This window comes from Globicephala melas, chromosome 4, assembly GCF_963455315.2.
Source record: "Globicephala melas chromosome 4, mGloMel1.2, whole genome shotgun sequence".
Lineage (NCBI taxonomy): Eukaryota > Metazoa > Chordata > Mammalia > Artiodactyla > Delphinidae > Globicephala > Globicephala melas.
Genome location: NC_083317.1, coordinates 3,062,409 through 3,081,284, shown reverse-complemented (window position 1 = coordinate 3,081,284; position 18,876 = coordinate 3,062,409). Strand labels below are relative to the sequence as shown.

Genomic DNA, 18,876 nt, shown 5'->3' with positions numbered 1-18,876 from the left:
TCAGAATAGCATGATTCCATTTCTCCTACCTCATTCTTTGTGCTTTATGTCACACATTTTACTCCTACGTATGTTATAGACCCCATGATACACTGTTATCATCTTTGCTGTCGACACTTATGTTTTTTTCTTCGTGTCTCTGTATATTCATGTTTGCCCTTTGTTATGTTGTGGACCATCTGGATTTTGTTTTCTTCCATTAAAGAGCATAGGCTCTGTCCTGGCAGACAGTTAAGCTACTTACAAATCAGTTTGATGCCTTTGAGACCTGTCTTTTAGCTTTGCTAGGACGGTTCTAGAGAACCCCTACTCCAGGGAGAGTTCCGTCCTGCAGCTGAGGCGCCATCCCTGTGGGGTCTCCACTGACGCCCTGGTGACCACCAAGCATTCCTGACTCCAGCTCTTCGGAGCTCAGACATTTGGAAATGAGGTTTGAGGTTGCTGGGGGCAGGTCATGTGGGACCTTGAAGGTCCATGAGGAGCTGGTGCCTTGATTCCCATGGGGAAGGGCAGGGGAGGTGGTGAGGAGTGATCAGATCCTGGCGTGTTCTGAAGGAAGAACCAGGCTTATTTCCTGACTGAGTGGAAGTGAGATATAGAAGAAAGAGCAGTTGGAGAAGCCTCGGGGGTCCGGCCTGAGCCACAGAAAGGGTGGAGCAGCAGCCCTGTGAGGGTGTGAGCTGAGGGTGACGTGGGCTCAGGGCGGCGGGGGCGGGGGGCGTGGTTTGCCTGTTGGACGTCAATATCGAGTAGACGGGTCTAGGGGAGCCGTCACACCTGAGCTGGGGATGTGACAACGTGACACTGGGCTGTCGGTGTGGGTGGTGTTTGCAGCCATGGGCCTGATGAGCTCCCCAGCCAGGGAGGGACCGAGGACGGAGCCCTAAGACGCCACACTGGGGGACAGCATTCCCTGCGACGGCCGCTGACGACTTGACACCATCCAGAAGAGGGTCCCTTTGAAGAACAAAGGGGAAGAAAACAAGCGGAGCAGGTGGACGGGACAGGGATGAGCCTCCGGAGAGGAAGACGGGGGCGCGTGGCAGCGTGATCAGATGTCTGCACAGTCCTCGCTAGAGGAAGAAGAAAGAGGATTTTGTGTGACCCTCTGCCCTCTGGGAATTGCTCGTAGGAGTCTTTAACTCTTTGAGCTTCTCTCTCTGGAAATAGCCTTCCGTCTCGCATCCATCAACACCTGGCCTGGCTTCCTGGAGCCTCTCGGCCTTCACCCCCGCTCAGTAACCGGTCCTGGCCATGCAGCCCTGAGTCAGGGCCTGTAAGGAGCCCCTGCAGTCACCAGGCCACATTCACGATGGCAGGAAAAACAACCTCACGAGAGGACTCAGGAACCTTGTGTCCAGACTTACATGCAGCTGCCGGGGCCCGTGGGCCTGGCCTCTCCTGGGGGCCCCGCCATCTTTGCTGATCCTCTGAGGCACACGTGTCAATAAACGCCCCTAGCGGTCCTGGTGGGGCCGGGCAGTGCAGAAATGCCCCAGTCTTCCTGTTTTGCTGTTTAAATATGACGAAACAGTGAAGAGAAGAGTATTGTGAAAAACATGACTTTTCATAGAAGAGAAGGACGGGCCAGTCCTGACCCAGCAACCACGTGTATAAGAAGGCCAGCCACCGTCCAGCTGCAGATGTAAATGCAAAATGCACACCGAGTTTTGAAGACTCAGCATGGAGAAAAGGGAGTAAGATAGCTCATGGGTAACGTTTATATTTCATGTTATCTTACTGAGATGTAATTCACACAGCATAAACCCAGCATTTTAAAGGCACAAATTCAGTAGTTTGTAGTGTATGCACCTCGTTGTGTAGCCATCACCACTCTCTAATGCCAGAAGGTTTCCACACCCCCAGAGGAAGCCCTGTAGCTGCCAGCACCTGCTCCCATCCCCTCACCCTGCTCCCTGGCAACCACTTGTCTGCCTTCCGTCCCCGTGGATAGGCCTGTCGTGTAACAGAGTACGCGGCCCTTGTGCCTGGCTTCGTTCGCTTGGCCTGATGTAGGCAGGGTTCCTCTGTGTTGTAGCGAAGGTCAGCGCTCGTCCTGTTGGGTGGAAGAGCCACGTGGTGTTTTTCCACTCATCAGCTCGTGGGCAGTTTGGGTGTTTCCACTTTTTGGCTAATGTAAATGGTGCAGTAGTGAACGGGTGTGGGCAAGTTTTCCTAGGAATGATACATGTTGAAATGAGATATTTTTGAGGTAAGTTGGGTTAGATAAAATATTTCAGTTAAAAAAACAAGAGCCCAGCTACCTTGGAGGAAGGGCCTAAGAAAAGAGCACATGCAGACTAAGGGCTTCCGCCTCTGAGTCCCCTGCCTGTGGACTCCCTCTGCACGGGAAGCTCTGAGGGCTGACGCCCCGAGAACGGTCCTCCTGCCAGAGAGGGAGCCGCGGGCAAGTGTTTGGCTTCCTTGCCCCTGGGTGGAGCGGTGGGGACAGTTTACGCATCGAATATGCAGTTGCCCAAAGGGACCCCAGAACGATCAGCCCAGATGCCCCTGCTCATCGGCTCACAGTTCCCTGCTTTTCCTCCGCTCCCCACGCCCCCCAGCCTTCCTGGGACCACCTCCACGTGCCCTGCTGGCGCCTGATTCCTTGTCTCCGGGTCGGCTTTGGAAGATCCAAACCTAAGAAGCAGGGACCGTCCAGCTGCCATTGTTCAGGTGTCAGTTGGGTGAAGTGGTCTCAGGAAAGCGATGGACCACGCTGCACCGCAGTTACCCTGCAAAGTAGGAATTAGGATACACGCCCGCATGGTTCTTACGAGGATAAATGAAGTAATTCATACAAAATGCTTAGCACAGTGCGTGCCACTTGGGGAGCGCTCGCTAAATGGTGCTATCATTTAAAATGCCCTAGAGGACACGTTTGCACGGCTGAAGCTGTGCCTGTCTGGAATTGCTGAATTTTCGTGGAGCCAGGACTGCTTCCTAAGGTCTGAAACATGGAGGGCTGGCTCCCGTCTTCACTTGCCAGTGAAGTTAATGCTTGACATTTGAGCACAGGCATGGTGCTTCGGAGAAATAATAATGCTTCTTCATAATATTTTCTATTTTTAGCGCAGTTTCACTGCCCACAGCTTGGTCATCGTAGCCTTAGTCATCTTTACTTGTATTCTTTTGAAAACAAAAAGGGTTCAGCATATAAAACGAAAGCTCCTATTCTCCCGTGAGGTCTCTTAGGGGCTTAGCGCACTTCTGCTTTCTTTACCTTTAGGGAATCGCGTGTTCACCTGCCCCTTGGGGTGGTTTAGGCGACAGCGGGAACACTGAGCCCATCACTGTCAGGAAGGCAGGTGGCAAACGGTAATACCGGACACAGAATCGGCATGTGATGACTACAGAATCTGGTCCAGTCGGCCCTTGGTGTCCGCGGTCCCACATCCACAGATGCGGAGGGCCAACTAAGGGTACCAAAATCATCAGCAGATTTTGCTGTCCTCGGGGGCAGGGGTCTTGGAACCAATCCCCTGCAGATACCGAGGACTGACTGTACCTCTGGGAAGCAAAACTTCAAACAGGAAGCAAACGCTCTCCGCCGCTAGGCACCTGCAAAAGCCAGGCACACACATATCCGTGTCCCCTCTAACTGTGCGGTGAGATGCACAGACACAAAGGGTACCATCTGATGAACTTCCATAAAAGAGCACACGCGTGTAGCCACCACACCAGTCAAGACAAAGAGCGCTTCCATCGCCCCAGAAAAATTCCCTTGTGCTTGTCTTCAAATCTGTTCCCACGCACCGTGAGAAACCACCGCTTCTTTTGCCACAGGCAGATTGCTTTTTCCTGATCTTAAATTTCATGAGAATGGAACCACACAGAGTGAGCTCTTCTGTGTCTGCATTCTCTCGCTCAGGATCATGTTTTCAAGATTCATGCGTGTCGTTTATTTACTTTGTATCGCTGAGTAGTAGTCTATTTCATGAGCGCTCCACCACTGGTCGTTAAGTCTCCTGCGGATGGACATTTCCAGTTTGGGGTTAAGCTACGGTAAGCATTGTTCACGTCTTATTATGGACATATTTGTCAGTTATCTTGGGTAATACCTAGGCGTGATGTTGCTGGTTCGTATGCCCAACTGTCTTCCCAGGCGGCTGTACCATTTATGTTCCCACCAGTAATGTATGAGTGATCCCGTTGTCACATCCAACCCAACACTAGGCATTCTCAGTGTTTTTAATTTTAGGCACTCAAGTCGGCGTAGAATCGTATTTCACTATGGTTTAAATTTACGTTTCTCGGATGACTTAATAATTGTTGAGCGTGGTTTCCTGTGCTTATTGGGTACTTGAACATCTTACCTCGTGAAGTGTCTGTTCCAAGTATTCTTGTGCAGTTTTTAGACTGTTGTATTAGTGTTTATCGCTGGTTTATAAGAAACCATATATTCTGGATATAATCCATTTGTGAGATGTATATATAGCAAGTATCTTTTCCCAGTTTGTGACTTACCTTTTTCGTTTTCTTAAAGAGGTCGTTTGATGAGCAGAAGTTTTTAACTTGATGCAGTTAATTGAACAGGTTTTCTTTTATGTGTAGTACTTTCTGTGTCTTCTTTAAGAATCCTTTCTCTACCGCAAGGTCATGAAGATACATTTTCAGGAAATTTAGGGTTATAGCTGTTATATTTCAATCTGTGATCCATTTCAAATTAATCTTGTGTATGGTGTGAGGTAGGAGTTGTGGCTCTTTTTTTTTTTTTTCCGTGATGGTGTGAGGTAGGAGCTGTGGTCTTTTTTTTCCGTGCATGTACCCAGTTGTCACAGTATCCCTTGTTAAAAGAGTTTCCTTTTCCATTGAACCACTTTGGCGTGTTTATTGAAAATTAATTGACTCTATATGTGTGAGTCCCTTTCTGGACTCTCTGTCCTGTTTCATGGATCTGTTTGTCTGTCCCGACACCAAGACCACACTGGCTTAATTGCTAGAGCTTGGAATCCGGTAATCTTCCACGTTTGTACTTCTTTTTCGGTTGTTTTGGTTCTATGGGTCCTTTTCTTTTCCCTACAAATGTTAGAATAAAGAATCAACGTGTTAATTTCTTTCAAAAAGGCTTCTCTACTTGAACTGGGATTGCATTCAGTATATAGATTAATTTGGGAATAATAAAATCTAAACAATATTGAGTCTTCCAAAGGGTATACAGGACCTCTACCCTGATGTAGGATGTAGTCCCTTTTTATATATTGCTAGATTTTATTTTTTAATAATATGTTAAGGAGTTTTGTGTCCATGCTCATGTAGGACGTTGGCTTATAACTTTTTTCTTGTAATGTCTTTGTCATGCTTTGACTGTGGGGTTATGGTGGCCTTATAAAACGTATTGGGGCATTTACTTTCTTCTCTGTTTTCTGAAAGATTTTGTGTCATTTTGGTGTTATTTCTTCCTATATTCATTTGCATGTAATGTATTTCTTGATATGCTTGAGGTTAGATCTACCATGTTGCCATTTGTTTTTTTTATTGATCTTGGGTTCGGTTTCCTGGTTCCTCCTCTTCTCCCTTCTCTTGGGTTCATTGGATAAACTTTTGTATTCTATTTTATTTCTTCTGTTGACTCTTTTCTTTGTTAATGGAAGAAATGAGCTCTTTTTTTAAAGTCTTTATTGAATTTGTTATACTATTGCTCCTGCTTTATGTTTTGGTTTTTTGGCCACGAGGCATGTGGGATCTTAGTTTCCCGACCAGGGATCAAACCCATACCCGGTGCACTGGAAGGCGGAGTCTCAACCCCTGGGCCGCCAGGGAAGTCCCTCTTCTGTTGACTCTTTACCTCTGCTTTTTGCATTATTTTTAGTTGGTTGTTATATTTCACCGTGCATCCTTCACCTTTTTTTTTTAATTGCAGGCTTTATTTGTTGGAGATCAATAAAAACACAAAATTGAGTGAAAAGTACAGAGTTCCCACACATTCCCTCCTCATACACTCACTCAGTCTCTCCCACCATCTGCATCCCACCTCAGAGCTTTACATTTGTCCCAGTCAGCCTACACTGACACGTCATTGTCATCCAAAGTCCATAGTTTACATCAGGGTTCACTCTTCGTGTTATACAGTCTGTGGGTTTTCGGATGCATAAAGACCTGCATCCACCACTACAGGGTCGTACAGAGTAGATTCTCTGCCCTAAAAATCTTCTGTGCTCCACCTGTCCATCCATCCCTCCCCCTAGACCCCTGGCAACCACGGATCTTTTTACTGTCTCCATAGGGGTGCCTTTTCCAGAATGTCCGTAGCTGGAATCATACAGTCTTCAGCCTTTTCAGACTGGCTTCCTTCACTAGGTACTATACATTTCAGGTTCCTCTGTGCCTTTTCATAGCTTCATAGCTCATTTCTTCTTAGGGCTGATTTGTTCCTTCCCCTATTGAAGGAAGTCTTGGAGTGCTTCAAAGTTTTGGCAGTTATGAACAGAGCTGCTATAAACATTTGTGGGAAAGTTATGTGTGGACATAACTTTTCAGCTCCTTTGGGTAACTGCCCAGGAGTGCAGTTGCTGAATCATACATTTAATTTTGTAAGAAACCACCAAACTGGGACTTCCCTGGTGGTCCAGTGGTAAAGAAGCCGCCTTCCAATGCAGGGGACACGGGTTCGATCCCTGATCGGGGAACTAAGATCCCACATGCCACGGGGCAACTAAGCCCACACGCCACAACTACTGAGCTCACGCACCTCAGCTAGAGAGCCTGTGTGCTGCCAACTACAGAGCCCACGCGCTCTGGAGCCCCCATGCCACAACTAGAGAAGAGAAAACCCACACACCACAACTAGAGAGAAGCCCATGCGCCGCAACGAAAGATCGTTCGTGCCGCGACTAAGACCCAATGCAACCTAAATAAATAAATATTTTTTAAAATGTTTTAAAAAGAATCAAGAAACCACCGAAATACCTTCCAAACTGGCTGCCCCATTCTGCATCCCCACCAGCAGTGATGAGAGTTCCTGTTGCTCCACAGCCTCGCCAGCATTTGGTGATGTCAGTGTTTTGGATTTTTGCCATTCTAACAGGTGTGAAGTGGTATCTCATTATGGTTTCAATTTGCAGTCCGCTAACGTTATTCAGCATCTTTTCATGCTTATTTGACATCTGTATATCTTTCTTTTTCTCAAAGTGTCTTTTCAGATCTTTGCCCATTTTTAAATCATCCTTAACTTTTTAGCCTAGTTAAAATTAATATTGTGCCACTTCACATAAAAAGTAAGGACTTTGCAGCAGTAAAATTCCTCCCCACAACCTTTGAGCTATTGCTGCAATACACTTACTTTATTTATTTATTTATTTATTTTTGCGGTACGCGGGCCTCTCACTGTTGTGGCCTCTCCCGTTGTGGAGCACGGGCTCCGGACGCGCAGGCTCAGCGGCCATGGCTCACGGGCCCAGCCGCTCCGCGGCAGGTGGGGTCTTCCCGGACCGGGGCACAAACCCACGTCCCCTGCATCGGCAGGCGGACTCTCAACCACTGCACCACCAGGGAAGCCCTGCAATACACTTTACACCTATGCTTCACACTGAATGTTTGCGTCCCCCCCCAAAAAATTCACACGCTGAGATCCTAACCGCCAATGTGATGGCATTGGGGGGTGGGGCCTTTGCATGGTGAGTAGGTCATGAGAGCAGATCCCTCATGAATGGGATTAGGGCCCTAATAAAAGAGACCCCAGAGAGCTCCCTCCTCCTTCTGCCCTGTGAAGACACTGAAAAGCTGGCCATCTACGTACCAGGCAGTGGCTTTCACCAGCCCCCGACCCTGCTGGCGCTCTGGTCTTGGACGTCCAGCCTCCAGAATTGTGAGAAGGAAATTTCTGTTGTTCACAGGCCACCGAGTCTCTGTGGTCTCTTAGAGCAGGCGGAGCAGCTAAGGTCACCTACACCCAGTATAAACTCCACAATACACTATTAAAATTTTTACTTTAAACAGTCAGCTGTCTTTTGAAGAAATAATGAAAAGAAACTTAAAGATAACTTTTTTGTAGTTACCTACCTATTTGCCATCTCTGGTGCTTTTTTTTTTCCCGTGGATTCCAACTCCTGAGTGGTGTTACAGCCCTTCAGCCTGAAAATTTTCTTTTTTCTCTGAGCATCTCTTGACGCGCAGAACAGCTAGTGACTAATTCCCTCAGCTGTTGCTTCTCTGAACATGTCTCCGTTTGCCCTCGTTTGGAAACATATTTCAAGGTGTAGAATGCTGCATTCAGAGCTTTGTTTTTGTTTTTTAAAAGAGGTCTAAAGATGTCCTTTTTTTTTTTTCTTTTTTCCTGGCTTCCATTGTTTCTGCTGAGAAGTCAGCTTTTATGTTTCTGCAGATGAATCATTTCATTATGAATCATATCATCCCTTTTTCCCCTCTGGATGCTTTCAAGGTGTTTTTCCTTTCTATCTGGGCTTCAGCACTTTGACCATGTCGTGCCCTGGTTTTCTTTCTGTTTATCCTGTTCGGTGTCCTTTGTTGAGCTTTCATCAAATCTGTAAAATTTTCCACTATTATTTCACTACGTGTATTTTATGCACCGTTCTCACGCCTTTCCTTCTGAGACTAATTACATGCATGTTAGAAAGTTTGCTCTTATCCCTCGTGTGACGGGCTCTGTTATTTTTTTAAGATTTTTTTCTTTTTGCTCTTCAGATTGGAGAATTCCTAATGATCTGCCCTCAATTCCCCTGACTCTGCTGCTCACTCCAAACTGCTCTAAACCCATCTGTGAATTTTTTGTTTCAGATACACTTTTAAATTCAACAGTTTCATTCTGTTCTTATTCATGGATTCCTCTTTTAAGATCCCCTGTCTGTTTACTACTTACTAACATCTTTTTTCTTTAGTTTTTGGATGTACTTACATTTGCCACATAAAAGGCAATTATAGGGACATGCTCATTTCAACTTCTGTGTCATCTGGGGTTTTTGTTTTTAGTTTATCTTGTGCAGCCTCTGCAATTGTGCAACATTAACGTCCACAGATGGTTCTCAGAAAGGGTTCAGTCTCTTAATAGAGCTTTACAGGAGCCCTCCTTCGATCATCTTACTGGATCGGAGTTGATCCTGACAGAATTCTCCCTGACGCCGGTCTTCTGGGGTCATGTGACACACCGTCAAAGCCCAGACGCAGTGAACCGGGCTTGACTCCCTTTGGTTTCACCGTAATTAAACGTTCCCACAGAGTGTCCCCTCACTGAGACATTCAAGGTTATCACATAATGGACAAAGTCCCTCCAGCTTGTACAGTCAATCAGGTGCTGGAGATCAGATTCAGATTCCTCCGAGGGCATCCTCAAGAGAATGTCACACCCGTGGCCTCCTCCCTGAAAAGTCCACCCCCCGACCACACCATGGAGGAGGGGTGGCTCTCAGGGAGGAGGCCAGTGTGCAGAACATCTCTGCCCCCTGGGCTCCGTGCGACACTGCCCATCTTTGCAGTCCTACGTGGGGACATGCCTGGTGGGGGGCGGGGCAAGGTGGGCTTGGCTGGGTCGTGCCATGATTTTCTCTCCGCAGCCACTTCAAGCTCTTAGGAGGCTTTACATGATCAACGTGGGCAAACCACTCAGGACAGTGCCTGGAACCTAGAAAGTGCTCCGTGAAGATTGTTTTGGTTGTTGCAATCCATAGAACAATAAAGAAAACTTGCATTGCTAGCTGTCCCAGAAGCTTCTCCCTCCGAGGCATTTTTCTCAAAACTACGCGGAAAGGAGGGCATAGGGAGGAATTGTATCCAACACCTGAGATCAGACTCAACTACGCACAGTACAAATCCCAGCTCCAAAAGCGAAAGGGGAAAAGAAAACAACCCAGTCCCTGCCGCGGAGGTCCGGCGAGTCTGCAGTGATCCTGCGAGGACTCGGCCGAGACGGTTACGGGACATTCTCCAAATGTCGGATGTGGTCGCCAGCGCCCTTTGGTCCACTTTGCTTTCTTTGCCACATCTGAGTGGCTAACAGGAGGCGAAAGCATCTAGTCAAAGTCACACCGTGGGTCACCTGGGACGGCCCTTTGGCCGCTGATAAACAAGGGTGATTTCTCGACAGGACAGACCGTGGAAAGGGCACCTGTTGCTTTAAGGAGCGAGGCCAGGTCACTGCTCATCATATCATTTTATTGTGCTCCTGGGTTGTAAAGGAAGCGTCCTCCTTCTGCACGTCTACTTTATGACATCCATAAACAGTGAATTGCCGATGACTGTGCCCAGGGCTAGAACATCCTCTCTGGCTGGAGGGGCCCGGAGAGCCAAAGTGGGGCAGAGGTGAATTGCCCCACTTCTTTCCTGGAGAGGGGCAGTGCCACCTCCCAGAAGGAGGGGCAGGAGGGGACCGAGAGGGAGTCCCCTCTAGGCCCTTCCTACACACAGCCCTGGAAATAAACACACCCCGAATCTTCAGGGCCTTGGGGTGTCTCTTTGGGCCAAGTAATGGGGGTGATTTTCCCTAATGCAAAGCAAAACACCCCTTTCTGAAGGGATATCCATTTAAAAAAAAAAAAAAAAGCTTTGGGCTTCCCTGGTGGCGCAGTGGTTGGGAGTCCGCCAGCCGGTGCGGGGGGCGCGGGCTCGTGCCCCGGTCCGGGAGGATCCCGCGTGCCGCGGAGCGGCTGGGCCCGTGAGCCATGGCCACTGGGCATGCGCGTCCGGAGCCTGTGCTCCGCAACAGGAGAGGCCACAACAGTGAGAGGCCCGCGTACCGCAAAAAAAAAAAAAAAAAAAAAAGCTTTGGGAGGGTGTCTGTTAAGTATGTATTTTTTGAACGATGCTCGGGGCTTCAGGTGAGGTAGATAAGGTCGGACAACTCACACATCATACTAACAGCATGGAGACACAATAGCAATATTGTGCAACAGTTGCAGACGTATCAGGAGAGATTGGGACCCACCGTGGACTCCAGGCGGTCCACTCATCGCACCACTGGGGGCGGGGGTTCAGGTGCCGGTGTCCCCATGCAGGGTGTCCCCTCCCTGCATGCACAGGTGCGGAGCCAGCATATTACCAGGGCTGCGTTTGCTTCCATTTGCAGCGGGGGAGGAAGGTATGCGCGCCGGCCAGCTCAGGGGAGCAGAGGATGGAGGAATGGCCATGGCTGTCATTGTCTCGTCCAGCACGGGGTGGGATGAGAGGTGCCCATCACCTGGCTGGCCTGTCCAATCAGGGCATCACCTTCAAGGTGACCTTCAGGAATGAGGGGGCCGGGCTGTCCTGTCGATCAGTTAAACCAGATCTTTATGTCCTTCTGTGCTGCAGAGACTCAGGATTTGTCTGAAACAAGTAAACAGTTCCTGGAAGGGCTGGGAGAGGTGGAGGCGGGTTCCTCGAAGCGTCTGCAGCAGGCCAGCGTGGAGTCGGGCAGCCGCCGGCATCGGGGACGGGCAGGGCGGGGCTGAGGGGGTGGGTGCTGTCCTGCCAGCCCACGGGCGGCGTCCTGCCCACAAACCCCAGTAGGCGGCTCTGCACCCGTCTGCGCAGGGTGGGCTGCTCCGGACCCCTCGGTTCTGTTCCAGTGGAAGCTCCTGGGGCCTCCCTGGTGCAGATTCACGGCCAGAATCTGGGCTGATCCAGCAGCATCCTTAAAACAGGACTCGGATTCTGCCAGGCTCCAAGATTGTCCTGGAACTAAATTAAACGCTTCTGTGATGTGTGGGAGACCCTGCCAGCCCCAGCATTTACCCGTCGGGGCCCATCACCTGAGAGGCCAGCCAGATAAGACCCCCGGAATGTCTAGGCTAGGCCCATCCAGGTGGAAGCAGGGAAAAGCAGCCCAGACCCGAAGAGGCTGATGAGAAGCCTACGGAGACCTCTGTGCTTACGACGGACCATTTGGCCTTTATTAAATCTTTTGCTTTTGTGAAAGCTGTGGGTGCCTAGGAGTAAATCACGGCGAGCTTGGAGCGGTGTCCCGGATGTTCGCTAGCGCGTGCTAGGTTCAGGGACACTTCTGATGGTACGTCAGCTGTTCTCATGGAGCGGAGTTTTCTCTGGAGAGCACGTGAGTCACCCATGACTCGGCTGGCTCCCCCTCAGCCTCCATCCTGTGGACCAGCAACCATTCTGCTCTGACTCCCATTCTTTCAGTCGTAGTTCCTGTCTCCCAATTTTCTCAAAAACTTCGAGTTCCAGAGAGACCCCAAAGACCCAATCACGTCCAACCCTGAATTGCCAGCATCCCTGGCTGTGGCTGGTTACTCTTAAAGCTATTTTAAACTTTGCAAAGCAAAAACACTTGAATATGCTTCGATTTTTTTAATTCGATATATGCCACGTAGCATCTAGGAAATAGATGGGCTTCCCACATGCTGTCAGACTTTTCTGATAGGGTGTGGTTTGGCCACCAAGGTTGGGCATGACTAATGTTTGCGACTGAAAACTGCTTCTTGCCCCCAGGTGCAGGGGTTTAGGACTATCTGAGGCTTCTAGGGGAATGAAGAGCACCTTCGGGACAGTGCAGGAAAGATGTGACTGCTTCTCAGCCTGGACCTGGTTCCCCCCAGAGCTCTGCCTGTCACCCCAGGGACAATGCACGCACCGGGGAAGACACTCAAAGCAAGAGAAGGTGTCAGAGGCCTGTGGCTGCCAGCGACCCTCAGTGATGTAATGACAACTGCTGTGGCTGTTGGCAACCCTTAGTGATGTAATAACAACACCTGTGGCTGTCAGGGACCCTTAGTGATGTCATAACAACACCTGTGGATGTCAGGGACCCTTAGTGATGTAATAACGACACCTGTGGGTGTCAGGGACCCTTAGTGATGTAATAACGACACCTGTGGGTGTCAGGGACCCTTAGTGATGTAATAACGACAACTGTGGGTGTCAGGGACCCTTAGTGATGTAATTACGACAACTGTGGGTGTCAGGGACCCTTAGTGATGTCATAACAACACCTGTGGGTGTCAGGGACCCTTAGTGATGTCATAACAACACCTGTGGGTGTCAGGGACCCTTAGTGATGTCATAACAACACCTGTGGGTATCAGGGAGCCTTAGTGATGTCATAACAACACCTGTGGGTGTCAGGGACCCTTAGTGATGTCATAACAACACCTGTGGGTGTCAGGGACCCTTAGTGATGTAATAACACTTTTAACGTAGTAGCAACAGCCAACAGCCAACATCGGAGCGCTCGCCACGGGCTAGGCGCTGCCCTGAGTACTTTACACACATTAAGTCAATTAATTTTAAATTCGGAACTCCCCTGGGAGGAAACAGTGGCCCGCGACAGGAATGCCAGTGCTCCGGGGTGCAGGGGGTGGGGGGTGGCGGGAGGCACCTACTTCCTGATCAGGCTCTGTTTATGGTTGTGTGGGTGTGGTTGGCCTTTCGCATAGAGGCATTTTTTCGCTCTTTTCCCCTTGCAAAAGAATGCAGATTGCGCAGTATCTGAAGAGGCAGCTCAGGGTGAAATTACATGCATGGCAGTGGCGCCCTGAGGCTTTCCTGCCGCCAGCCCACCTCTGTGCCGATGCCCTTTCGGAGGACATCGGATTTGTTGCCACGGGTGGCACATGGGCTGAGGTGTAGCTATTACGTGGACCGGAATACGAGTGTCCACACCTTGGACTGAGCTGGGAGCAGGAAGATATGGGATGAAGTGGCGAGAAGCGTTATTACTGCTGGGGCAGTAATAAATTTTGGCATCAAAATGCTATAATGCTCAAAGAAGCCCACCTCAAAAGTCCAAGGGAAAATTCCCCCTTAACTTTTTCTTTCCATTCTATCTATTAAATTTTTTATTAAACCGTTTGAAATGATTATAGAGTCACATACAGTTGTAAGAAAAAAGGCAGAGAGACCCAGGCACCCTTTACCCTTTTTCCCTCAGTGGTAACATCTTTCAAACTGTAGTAAGCTATCACCCCTGGGCTGTTGACACTGATGCAGTCCAGATACAGAGCATTCCATCCCCCCAATGCACGAGCCCTCCTTTTATAGCCTCCCCCAGATCCCTCCCTTCTATTCCCCACCCCTCCCTAACCCCTGGCACTCGCTAATCTGTTCTCCATCTTTATATACTTCTGTCATTTCAAGAACGTTCTATAAATGCCTTCATCCAGTGGGTGAGTTTGGGGATTGACTTTATTCACTCAGCATAATTCTCTGGAAATGCGTCCAGGTTGTTACGTGTATCACAAGTTCAATCCTTTTTATTACTGGGTAATATTTCATGGTGTGGCCGGAATACAGTCTGTTTATCCATTCACCTACTGAAGGGCATCTGGGTTGTTTCTGGTTTGGAGCAATTAAAAATAAAAGCCGCTCTGAACATCATGTACCAGCTTTTGTGTGAACATAACTTGTCATTCTCTGCCCCAGAGGGCAATTGCTAGGTCAGACATACAGTACTTACATGTTTAGTTTTTTTAAGGAATTGCCAAACCATTTTCCAGAGGAGCTGTACCGTGTTACATTCCCACCAGCGATGTGTGAGTAATCCAGTTTCTCCACATCTTTTCCAGCATTTGGGGTTGTCACTTTTTTTTTATTTTAGCTTTTTTGATAAGTGTGCAGTGGTATTTCAGTGTGGTTCTAATTTGCATTTCCCAGTGACTCATGTAGCTCAGTAACTTGTCATGTGCTTGTCATCCATCTATATATTCTCTCAGTAAAATGTCTGCTCGTGTGTTCTGCCCATTTTCAAATTGGGCTGTTCTGTTTTTCACTGTCGAGTTTTGACAGTTCTTTTCATCGTCTATATTCAAGTCTTTGTCAGATACGTGGTTTGCAAATATCTTTTTCCCAGACTATAGCTTTTCATCCTCTTAACAGGATTTTTCTCAGAGGAAAAGTTTTACTTTTGATGAAGCCCAGTTCATCAATTTTCCCTTTTATGGACTGTGTTTTTGGTGTGAAATCTGAGAACTCTCTGCCTAGCCCAAGAACCTGAACATTTTCCCCTATTTTTTTTCCTAAAAGTTTTATAGTTTTCTATTTTACATCCAGGGTCCACTTTGCATTAAGTTTTATATAAACAGTGAGGTTTAATTCGAGGCTTATTTTTGTGCCTGTGAAAGTTCAATTGCTCCAGCCCCATTCATTGGAAAAACAGTCTTTCCACCATTGAATTGCTTTTGCTCATTGGTCAAGCATCAGTTGAGCGTGTTTGTGTGGGTATCATTCTGGGTCCTCTGTTCTGTTATCTGTGTCTAACATTCCACGAATGTCACAGTCTTGATTATTAGCTATGTAATAGGTCTTAAAGTCAGATAGACTGATTTGTCCCATTTTATCTTCTTTTTCAAGATTGTTTTAGCTCTCCCGGTTCCTTTGCATTTTCATGGGAATGTTAGAATAATCTTGTCTGTTTCTACAAAAAATCTTGATGGGGTTTTGATAGGAATTGTGCTAAGTCTATATATTAATCTGGGGAGAAATGACATCTTTACTATGTTGAGTCTTTCAAACCATGAAAATGGTAGGTCTCACCATTTATATATCTTTTTTTCTTTCTTTCAGCACACAGCTTCTGCATATGTTTCGTTACATTTACACTTAAGTTGTTTGAGCTTTTCTAAGCGTTTGTAAATGGTGTTGTGATTTTAATCTCAGAGTCTCCATGGTCATCACTAGTATATAATCAATTTTGTATATTTATCTTGTATCCTGTGACTTGCTGAACTCACTTATCGGTTTTACTTTTATATCTTGCTGAATTCTATTGCTAATATTTTGTTAAGGATTTTTGCTTCCACATCAATGAGGGATATTGATTTGTAGTTTTCTTCTTTTGTTGTCTTTGTTGAATTTAGTATCAGGTTAATACTAGCTTCATAAAATGAATCGGGAAGTGTACCCTCCTCTTCGGTTTCCTGGAAGAAATTGGTCAGAATTGTATTACTTCTTCTTTAAATGTTTGGTAGAATTCTCCAGTGAAACCATTTGCACCTGGAATTTCCATGGGGGGAGTTTTTAAATTAGAAATTCAGTTTCCTTAATAGATACAGACTGTTCAAATTGCCTAGTTCATATTGGATGAGTGTAGTAGTTCACACTTTTCTAGGAATTGGTCCATTTTCATCTAGGATGTCAAAGTTATGTGTTTAGTTATGTGTTTGTAGTTGTTCCCTTGTTATCCTATCGATGTCTGCAGGGTCTGTAGTGCTGTCCCCCTCTTCATTCCAAATATTGGTGATCTGTGTTTCTCAGTCTTGCCAGGGATTTGTCAGTTTATTGATATTTTTAAATAACCGGCCCTTTGTTTCATTGGTTTTCTGCTTGTTTTTCTGTTTCTATTTCATAGATTTCTGCTTTTTATTATCTCCTTCCTTCTGCTATTGCTTTAGGTTTATTTTGCTCTTCTTTTTTAGGTTCTTAGATTATTGTGTTGAGGGTTTTCCTCTCTGCTAATGCAAGCATGTAGTGCTATAAATATTCCTCTCAGCACTGCTTTCGTTGTGTCCCACAGCTAAATTTTGATGTGTTGTATTTTCATTTTCATCCAGTTCAATGTCTGTTTCTATGTCCCTTGAGACTTCCTCTTTGACCCATGTATTACTTAGAAGTGTGTTGTTTAGCTTCACAGTGTTTGGAGATTTTCCTGCTATCTTTCTGTTACTGATTTCTAGTTTGATTCTCTTAAAGGTCGGAGACCATACTCTATATGGTTGCAGTTCCTTTACGTTTGTTGCGGGTTTTTGTGTGTGTGTGTGGACAGCATAGGGTCTATTTTGGTATACGCTTTGTAGGCACCTGAAAAGAATATGTGTTCTGCAGTCGCTGACAGACTTCTTTTTTAAACATATTTTTATTTAAATTTATTTATTTATTTATTTTTGGCTGCATTGGGTCTTCGTTGCTGCTTGTGGGCTTTTCTCTAGTTGCAGCAAGCAGGCTTCTCATTACAGTGGCTTCTCTCGTTGTGGAGCACGGGCTCTAGGTGCATGGGCTTCAGTAGTTGCGGCACACGGGCTCAGTAGTTGTGGCTTGCAGGCTCTAGAGCGCAGGCTCAGTAGTTGTGGCGCACGGGCTTAGTTGCTCCGTGGCATGTGGGATCTTCCCGGACCAGGGCTCAAACCCGTGTCTCCTGCACTGGCAGGCGGATTCTTAACCACTGCACCACCAGGGAAGCCCCCATTGATAGACTTTTAAATATATCTCAAGACTTTGAGACAGATCACTAACTCTTGAAGGTTATGTGATACATTACCTTTTTAAATTTTTATTTATTTATATATTTTTTATTGGAGTATAGGTGCTTTACAATGCTGTTAGTTTCTGCTGTACAACGAAGTGAATCAGCTACATGTATACCTATATCCCCACGCTCTTGGACCTCTCTCCCCTCCTCCCCCCATCCCACCCATCTAGGTCATCACAGAGCACCAAGCTGAGCTTGCTGTGCTATACAGCAGGTTCCCACTGGCTATCTATTTTACACATGGTAGTGTATTTATATCAATCCTAATCTCCCAATTCATCCCACCCTTCCCTTCCCCCACCCGTGTCCACACATCCATTCTCTACATCTACGTCTCTGTTCCTGCCCCATAAATAGGTTCATCTGTACCATTTTTCTAGACTCCACATATATGTGTTAATATACGATGTTTGTTTTTCTCTTCTGACTTATTTCATTCTGTATGACAGACTCTAGGTCCATCCACATCTCTACAAATGACCCAATTTCATTCCTTTTTATGGCCAAGTAATATTCCATTGTATATATGTACCACATCTTCTTCATCCATTCGTCTGTTGATGGGCATTTAGGTTGCTTCCATGACCTGGCTATTGTAAATAGTGCTGCAGTGAACATTGGGGTGCATGTGTCTTTTTGAATTATGGTTTTCTCAGGGTATATGCCCAGTAGTGGGATTGCTGGGTCATATGGTAGTTCTATTTTTAGTTTTTTAAGGAATCTCCATACTGTTCTCCATAGTGGCTGCATCAGTTTACATTCCCACCAACAGTGCAAGAGGGTTCCCTTTTCTCCACACCCTCTCCAGCATTTGCTGTTTGTAGATTTTCTGATGATGCCCATTCTAACCAGTGTGAGATGATACCTCATTGTAGTTTTGATTTGCATTTCTCTAATAATTAGTGGTGTTGAGCAACTTTTCCCATGCCTCTTGGCCATCTGTATGTCTTTGCTGAAATGTCTTTTAGGTCTTCTGCCCGTTTTTTGATTGGGTTGTTTGTTTTTTTGATATTGAGCTGCATGAGCTGTTTGTATATTTTGGAGATTAATCCTTTGTCAGTTGCTTCATTTGCAAATGTTTTCTCCCATTCTGAGGGTTATCTTTTCATCTTATTTATGGTTTGCTTTGCTGTGCAAAAGATTTCAGAAGAAGTGATCTAAGATCCTGCTGAGTTCACCGAGGACGGCTGTGAAACCTTCTCTCTGGTGATTCTTATCAGTGGAGTCACCACCCTTCTTCCCTGATAGGTGTGGGCCTCTCTGAAGGATAGAACTTGGATCAGCTCAACATATGGCTCAATGAAGTTTCCTGGCTGACATTTTTACTCTTATATTTCCAAGAGATACAATGAGACGTTGTTTCCCTTCTTCTCATCAAGTTATAGAATGCTAAAGCCAGAGGAAACCTTGGGTCATCTGGTCCACCCTTTCATTTGGCAAGTGAAGGAATAAGGTCCAAGAGGTTAATTTAGATTAATTTTTTAAATACGTTTATGAAATTAACATATGTTTATTATAGAAATGTATTAGATATAGAGAAACAAAAATAAGGGAAAAAGTGTATATATAATCTTACAACCAAAAATAACTACAATTATTATTTTGGAATGTATCCTCCCAAGTTTTCAGAAGTGCTATCACACTGTACTACAATTTTTTTTTCTTTAACAGTAGACATGAACATTTTCCAAGATGTTATTCCTAATAGCAGAATATGTTTCCACAGTACAGATATACCATCATTTATA

The 18,876-nt window shown here is 46.3% G+C and overlaps 1 protein-coding gene across 4 annotated transcripts in view; it reads left to right on the top strand.

The window, feature by feature from the left end:
- Nucleotides 1–18,876, top strand: part of PDE9A (phosphodiesterase 9A) — a 94,877-nt gene that overhangs the window by 43,814 nt on the left and 32,187 nt on the right. The window lies entirely within an intron of this gene.